Here is an 8,923-nt window from a genome sequence, read left to right on the forward strand (position 1 = left end):
ACTCGGATGCCAGTGACACAAAACGTGCCTGGTAGGTGGAAGAACAGCTACAGGACAAAGAGCTTGCTTCTCTGCAGACACAAGGGGTTGCTGGGGAGGATAATCATTGTGGCTATCAATTGTTCCTGGACATTGCCATGGATACCTGGCCTTTCCTAGTAAAATATATGTGTATATGTCAGTTGGTGAAACTGCTAATGGTTACTATGAAGGTATGAAGAGATTGTACAAAGAAACACTCCTAGAAGGTGGTGTATTGGTTGACATTAACATCTTTCCGAGTTTCTTTTCAATTTGCATTTTCCCCATGACTTTACTTAAAATTGACAGTGCTTCCCAGATACTTCAAGTAACCAATTTAAAGATTACTGAGACCCACAGCAAGTTAAATCACTTCATGAAGCCACTTTAGCTAGTCTGGAATATTCTAACTTTGGGCAAGAAGCAGCAAAACCTGAGGGTATGGTGAGACAAGGAAGATCTGTGAAGGAGCGGGAGCAGGGAGCCATGCTGGCAAATATCATTGTCCCAGTGAGCCCTGGGTCTTTATCATCCCTGTCGCTCCATTACCCCATGAACCAATTGCAGATCCTCTGGAAGAGCAGTATGTGCTCTTAGCCACTGCACCACTGCGCCAGCCCTGAAATACAGTGGTTTATAAAGAATCCTATATAGGTAGCTACAAATACTAAAGGTTAGATCTTCCATATACCAAACCACCCAATGTATGTTCCCTAAATCAAACATTATCTTTTGATTCTTAAAAATTGGATAAGTTTGACTGCTTGGGTGTGGTCTGGGACACATCACACACTTAAACTGGGGAACCAAATGCCTAAATTCAAGATCAAGTGTTCCTTGTTATACCTTGAAGCTTTTTATCTTGGGCAGATATTGACAATGAATAAGGTGAAATCACTCACACCGGGGAAGGACATTAAGTCTTTCAAGGGTGTAAGGTACCATGCCAAGCTCTCAGTAGCAGAATCAAGGCTTTTATATTCTGTCTATCACATCCCTGTGTCATCGACAGTACAGGTCCCCGGGAACAAAAGAAAGAGCAAATCAGTCCACACGCCATAAAATGAAACTACCACTAGAATTCTAAGTGTAATTTCCCACAGTTAAAGAAAGTGCTTTTAAAAAGCCGAGTTATCAAAGGGAGTATGTAAGTGGTCATATTATTTCAGACTTTAATGTATACTCTTCACTGACCAAGCCACTGGCAGGCACTGGTTAATGTAAATTATCATTTGCATTTTATAACACTGCATTAGTCCGACCTTTCATCAGCATGACAAATACCTAAGAGACAATTTACAGGGACAAGAGATTTATTTGGGGTTACCATTTCAGATACTTCAATCCATGGCCCACTTTCTCCACCACTGTGGGCCTATGGTAAGATGGAAAATTACGGCAACAGGTGGCCAGGGAATCAGGTGCTTAACTTCTGACATCTGGGAAATGAGATGAGAATGAGAAGGAGAGAAGCATAGGAGACCTGGAGAGAGAGAACAAAAGTAGGGAGAGAGATGCAGAGACAGACAGAGACAGACAGAGAGATGCAGAAAGAGAAAGAAATACAGAGACAGAGAGAAAAAGACAGAGAGAGTCAAAGACATAAAAAGACACAGAAAAAAGAAAGACAGAGACAGAAACACAGAGAGACAGAGACAGAGAGAGAGAGAGAGAGAGAGAGAGAGAGAGAGAGAGAGAGAGAGAGAGATTGTGTATACCTATTTAAAGCACACCTGCATACACACACTTCTTCCACTAGGCCTATCCTTACCTTCCACCCTGTCCCCATAATGCCATCACAATATTATGGACCCACCCAGTGGCTAATCCACTGATATGATAGAACCCTCATGACCCAATTATTTCTAGAAATTGCTCAGTAAGCTGAATGAGGACCAAGTTTTCAATATATCTATTTTGAAGGAATACTTCATATTAGAATCATAACAAACACTTACACTTTATTATAACTATACCAAATGATCAAAATAAAGGCTCAGGAGTACTTGTAACTGGAAACACTCCAGGAAGTCACCAGCTGGTCTGGAGTCTTGCTGGGTGAGAAGAAACTAACCTGGATTGCAGCAGGTGAAAAGGAGTCACATAAGGTATTCAGATTCTTCCTTAAAACCACACAACCTGGAGATATTTAAGAAATCCTAGAACCTAGTTTGTACTTGTGCACACACACAATTTCAGTTCACAAACACAATATCAATAGCCACTTTCAAACATTTCCATTTACTAAAACATGTAACTATAACAACTCCATCCCTTGTTATTTGATATCCACTTACATTGCTTTAGATTCTAACATTCCAGTCCTGATTCTTAAAGACTCATTTTTATCTCCTAATATAAAACATATCTAATTCATCTCCAAAGCTCCCCATAATCTTTAACAACCCCCACTCTATTCAAAAATTCAAGATCAAATCACTTCTGAAACCCAGTGCAATCTCTGGACTGAGAGCCTTTATTTTTTAAAAGTTACATAGTTCCACTATAGATGGCTATCAAATAAACCTGGCCATTACAAAGGGGAGGAATGAGGGGAGAGCAAGGAAAGACCTGATCAGAGCAAGACTAAAACTCAGCAGGAAAAAAACACCAAATTCAGCAGCTACATATTCATATCCAGCATTTGGGACCTGTGATGGAATCACCTGGGTTCCAAGAGCCTCGGGCAGCAATACCCTCCTGCTCTACTGCCCTCAGCACACGTAGTGTCTATCTTAGGCAAGCTTTACTCTATGCCTACAGCTTTTCTCAGCAGTTATAGCTTAGTCTTCCAACATCCTGAGGTTTCCTAGGCTTTACCTTCACACCGTCATGCAGTAGTCTCCCAAACATTTCTTCAAGAAATCCTTGGATCACAGCTACAAATACCTCTATGTGACTTTAGGGTTGATTCTAGGAAAATGCTTTCATATAGGTTGCCCATTCAGTGGTTTCATCACTTCAGGCTCTCTCTTTTCAAATGTATTTGTAATTTTGTAAACCAGAGTACAATGTTTCTGTTTAATAATGTTAATATCTCCATTTAAAAAAAAACAGATTTGTTTTTATTGTTTTATCTATATGAGTATTTTGTCTGTGTGTGTCCTAGATGCATACAGTGACTACAGAGGCCAGAAGATGGCAACAGATTCATGGAACTGGAATTATATAGAGTCATGAGCCACTATGTAGGTGCTAGGAATTGAACCCAGGTCCTCTGCAAGAGCAGCAAGTGCTCTTAACCACTGAGCCATCTCTCCAGCCCTGCTGTGAACAATTATTGCTTTTTATGTATTCTCTTGACCACAACTCTCTCACACTCCATATCTCACCAAACTGGACATTTTTCACATTTATTCTGTTCTGTTTTCTGCCCTCTCTTGCTGTAAATCTGGATAATGGCTATGATGAGAAACCACACCACAGCCTCAATACTATGCTTTCTTGAAATTTGCTTTGCCAAACAAATTCAGCTATTACTTAGTAATTCGGCTTCACTCAAACTTGGGCAGAATGCAGCAGAATTTTTGACATGGAAAACACAATAGCCTCTAAGCTAGTTCCCAATAATGTCTTTATCCCACCAATGAAGCTTCATGACCTGGGAATCCACTGTTGTGATTTCTGCCAACATTCTTGTCCTACCAAATGCCTACCAGGATTGCTCATTAAGAACCCATTACTGCATCCAGAGCTTCTCTACCATTCACCTTCAAGCTTCCACACTTCCTCCATAAGCCAGTTCCAAAGGCCCATGTGATCAGGCTTGTCATGGCAATGTCTCCATTTCTTGGAATAATTTTTTTATTTGTTCTCTTTTTGTTTGTTTCTTTGTTTGTTTTGTTTTTGAAACAGGATTTCTCTTTATAGCCCTGGTTGACTTGGAACACACTCTGAAGACCAGGATGGCCTCCAACTCAGAAATATGCCTGCCTCTGCCTCCCAAGTGCTGGGATTAAAGGCACGTGCCACCACTGCCCAGCGTAACAATTCTTATTATCTTATTAATTACTTTCTCATTACTGTTAAAAACAATACCTGACAAAAGCAACTTAAAGAAAGAAGAGTCTATTTTGACTCATAGTTGGAAGATGCAGTCACTCTATCATGATCAGAAGGGGATAGAAACAGGGAAGAGCCACTTGGTATTCCTCAGTGAGAATTTTTTGTTTAGTTCTGTACCCCATTTTTAATTTTGATTTTCTGGAGTTCTTTATATACCTTCTTCAGTTCTTTATATATATTGGATATTAGTCCCCTATCGGATTTAAGATTGGTAAAGATCCTTTCTCAATCTGTTGGTGACGTTTTTGTCTTATTGATGATGTCTTTTGCCTTACAGAAGCTTTGCAGTTTTATGAGTTCTCATTTACAGATTCTTGATCTTACAGCAAAAGCCATTGCTGTTCTGTTCAGGAATTTTTCTCCTGTACCCATATCTTTGAAGCTTTTCTCCACTTTCTCCTCTATAAGTTTCAGTGTCTCTGGTTTTATATGGAGTTCCTTAATCCACTTAAACTTGAGCTTTGTACAAGGAGATAAGAATGGGTCAATTCACATTCTTCTACATGATAACAACCAGTTGTGCCAGCACCACTTGTTGAAAATGCTGTCGTTTTTTTCAACTGGACGGTTTTAGTTCCCTTGTCAAAGATCAAGTGACCATAGGTGGGTGGGTTCATTTCTGAGTCTTCAATTCTATTCCATTGATCTACCTGTCGGTTGCTGTACCAGTACCATGCAGTTATTATCACAATTGCTCTGTAGTACAGCTTGAGGTCAGGCATGGAGAAGCATCTGAAAAAATGTTCAACATCCTTAATCATCNGGGAAATGCAAATCAAAACAACCAGGAGATTCCACCTCACACCAGTCAGAATGGCTAGGATCAAAAATTCAGGTGACAGCAAATTCTGGCGAGGATGTGGAGAGAGAGGGACACTCCTTCATTGCTGGTGGGATTGCAAGCTGGTACAAACACTCTGGAAATCAGTTTTGTGGTTCCTCAGAAAAATTGGACATAGTACTACTGGAGGATCCAGCAATACCTCTCCTGGGCAATATACCCAGAATAAGCTCCAACTTGTAATAAGGACAATGCTCAACTATGTTCATAGCAGCCTTATTTATANTAGCCAGAAGCTGAAAAGAATACAGATGTCCCTCAACAGAGGAATGGATACAGAAAATGTGGTACATTTACACAAAGGATTATTACTCAGCTATTAAAAATAATGAATTTATGAAATTATTAGGCAAATGGATGGATCTGGAGGATATCATCCTCAGTGAGGTAACCCAATCACAGAAGAACAAACATGAAATACACTCACTGATAAATGGATATTAACCCAGAAACTTAGAATACCCAAGATACAATTTGCAAAACATGAAACTCAAGAACAAGGAAGACCAAAGTATGGATACTTCGTTCCTTCTTAGAATGGAGAATAAAATATCCATGGAAGTAGTTACAGAGACAAAGTTCAGAGCAGAGCCTGAAGGAATGACCATCCAGAGACTGCCCCACTTGGGGATCCACCCCATAAACAACCACCAAACCCAGTCACTAGGCAGATGCCAATAAGAGCCTGACAGGAGCCTGATATAGCTGTCTCCTGAGAGGCTCTGCCAGTGCCTGGCAAATACAGAAGTGGGTGCTCACTGTTTTTGATGGATGGAGCACAAGGTCCCCAATGAAGGAGCCAGATAAATACCCAGAGATCTGAAGGGGTCTGAAACCCCATAGGAGGAACATCAATATGAACTAACCAGTACCCCCAAAGCTCCTTGGAACTATACCACCAATCAAAGAAAACACATGGTGGAACTTGTGGCTCTAGCTATATATATATGTAGCAGAGGATGGCCTAGTTGGTCATCAATGGGAGGACAGGCCCTTGGTCCTGTGAAGGCTCTATGACCCAGTATAGGGGAATGCCAGGACCAAGAGTGGGAGTGGGTGGGTTGGGGAGCAAGGGGAGGAGGGTGGGAATAGGAGATTTTTCAGAGGAAAAACGAGGAAAGGGAATAACATTTGAAATGTAAATAAAGAAAATATCTAATTAAAAGAGAGAGAGAGAAACAGGGAAGAGATGTAGCTGACCATATTGCATCTGCAGGGAGAGATTAATTCTGATGTTCAACTAAATTTATCCATTTGTTTGTTTTTTGAGACAGGGTTTCTCTCTGGAATAGCCCTGGCTGTCCTAGAACTCTCTTTGTAGACCAGGCTAGCCTTGTCCTCACAAAAATCCACCTGCCTCTGCCTACTGAGTGCTGGGATTAAAAGCATGTCCCATTAATCCTAGCCACTTTATCTTTCTTCTTCAGTCCAAGAAACCAGCACGAAGAATGCTGCTCACATTCAGAGTATGTCTTCCATCCTAATTTAACCTTCCTTGAAATATCTTCATGACAACATTCAGAGTTATGCTTCCATGGTGATTCTACACCAAGTCAAGCTGACAATAAAGTATAGCTATGACAACAACTCTAAACGTAATTTGTAAACAAATGGCTATGGATTTACTATGCGAGCTGACACAGCCATAAATGGCAACAATTCTGTTGTTTGAAACCTTTTATCCTGGGAAGAAAAACCTCAATCATTTGACTGAATTCAGTTAAATGAAAGATTTTCATTCTGCAATCCCCCTCATCTCCAGAGATATATCTTTCCCAAAGTGTCTTAAATCCATCATACCATTATGAGATTTGATTCTCACACATGTGTAAGGTGGATCAAGCCAGGACTAACACTATCTCCATGCCATACATAAAAATCCTGAGATTCAAGTAGGTCAGGTGACTTGCACAAGGTCACACAGAATGTAAAGGGAAGAAGATCAACTCAGATGTCTGGCTGCTAATTGAATGTGTCTTCTCTCACATCTTGTTGCTTCTCCAACATCAAGGACAACATCTCTTAAATTGTTTAAGAAATATCATTATAGCAATGTTATCGTTCTCCTGGATCTTCATCTCTCCCTTTCTTAGAATAAGTGATTTCTAGTCACTAACACAACACTGATTGTCTGCAAAATTGTCCCACAGATGCTTTGGAACTTTTCAAATGAGCTATCTATTGTTGCACAGAGGTATGGGGAAGCCTGGTGTTTTATTCTCCCATATCCCAATTTTATCCATTAAATTTTAACTCAGGGCTTCTCTGAAGGTGTTTAAGATTCAGTGCTCAAATCCCAAATTTCTCAAGGGTCAGCAAGTCAAATTCACTTATACTTTTATCCCTGACTTTCTTTCCATTTTATTCCCACTTTTATATGAAAAGCAATAAACCAGTGACCCGTGCTTTTCACTCGGAGACTCTTTGGTCTGTACTTTAATCACTTCTTATCTGGCACTTCACTGTAGGGTATCATGCTGAAAATAAGTATTACACAACTATTTACTTCTCTCCAGACTATTCCAGAAATTTCTATCAGATCAGTCCAATACTCAGTGAGTTAGCGGGTACAAAATCATAAGTCTAAAGCTGCAAAAACTCGAAAGGCAAATAAGGTCACGGGTGTGGAACTGAAAAGAACAGAAAAAAATTACTTGAGGTTTTATATTAAAAAATAATAATATTGGGCAAGTAAAACAAAACCAAATTCATAATAATAGAAGAGCCTCTGGCCATTAAAAACAATAGTATCAACCTGTGTTTGACACAAAATGCAGACATTTTTCAGAGTTATATATGACCCAATTCCAACCTCAAATGCTTAGCCAGGTATAAAAGAAAATCTAAAACATATATATCTTTTAAGGACCAGAACTAAGTGTTATTTTTCAGGTTTTTAACTTTTTATTTATAGTTCCTAGTTATTGAATGAATTAAAATTTTCTTCATAATAATAAAACTTGTTTTGTTTCCTGCTATCAGAGATCCTCATATGACTGTCACTCATCTTCCGGGCAATGTCATCTTAACATGTACACAACCTCTCTCTTAGACACAGTGGACTCCCCTCTGGTCCTTAAGGCCGTAGGCTTTCCATCATTTCATTCTGGTCCAGCTTCATGGAAGTTCTCTCTTCCATTTCTTCAACTGGAACACTCACACTATTGTTCCAAGGCCCTAATGACATTCCACCTTTCTACAAGTCATGCAGAAAAAAAAAAAAAATGTCCTTTCTCAAGGTGTCCTTGGCTCTGTATTTTTAACTTCTCTAGCATTTCTAGTCAGACTGGATATGTGAAAATAAAAGGGACAATAAAATAAAATAAAAACATGTCACAGAAAAAATCACCTAATCAATAAATAGAATAGCATAAATAATAGATGTGTCTACACAGACCAGCAGTCCACAGAACACACCTTTGGTTTGCCCTTGTTCTGTATTTCCTATGGGTGGACAGCTCTATCCTCCACTCAGATAGTTGCAATCATCTTTAAGAAACAAGCAGCAGACTACTTCATTGCCTCCACCCTATTAAAAATGGGATACAGAGCTAAAGAAAGAATTCTCAACTGAGGAATACTGAATGGCTAAGAAGCACCTAAAAAATATTCAACATCCTTAGTCACCAGAGAAATGCAAATCAAAACAACCCTGAGATTCCACCTCATACCAGTCAGAACTTCTAAGATCAAAAATTCAGGTGACAGCAGACACTGGCAAGGATGTAGAGGAAGGTTCTATGCCCCAGTATAGGTGAATGCCAGGGCCAGGAAGCTGGAGTGGGTGGGTTGGTGAGTGGGGGGAAGGGGTAGGGGTTTTTCAGAAGGGAAACTAGGAAAGGGGATAACATTTGAAATGTAAATAAAGAAAATATCTAATTAAAAAAAGAAATGTGGTGAAAGGAAGAGAAAGAAAGAAAGAAAGAAAGAAAGAAAGAAAGAAAGAAAGAAAGAAAGAAAGAAAGAAAGAAGGAAGGAAGGAAGGAAGGAAGGAAG

Source organism: Mus caroli, chromosome 6 (genome assembly GCF_900094665.2).
Source record: "Mus caroli chromosome 6, CAROLI_EIJ_v1.1, whole genome shotgun sequence".
In the NCBI taxonomy this organism is placed as follows: Eukaryota; Metazoa; Chordata; class Mammalia; order Rodentia; family Muridae; genus Mus; species Mus caroli.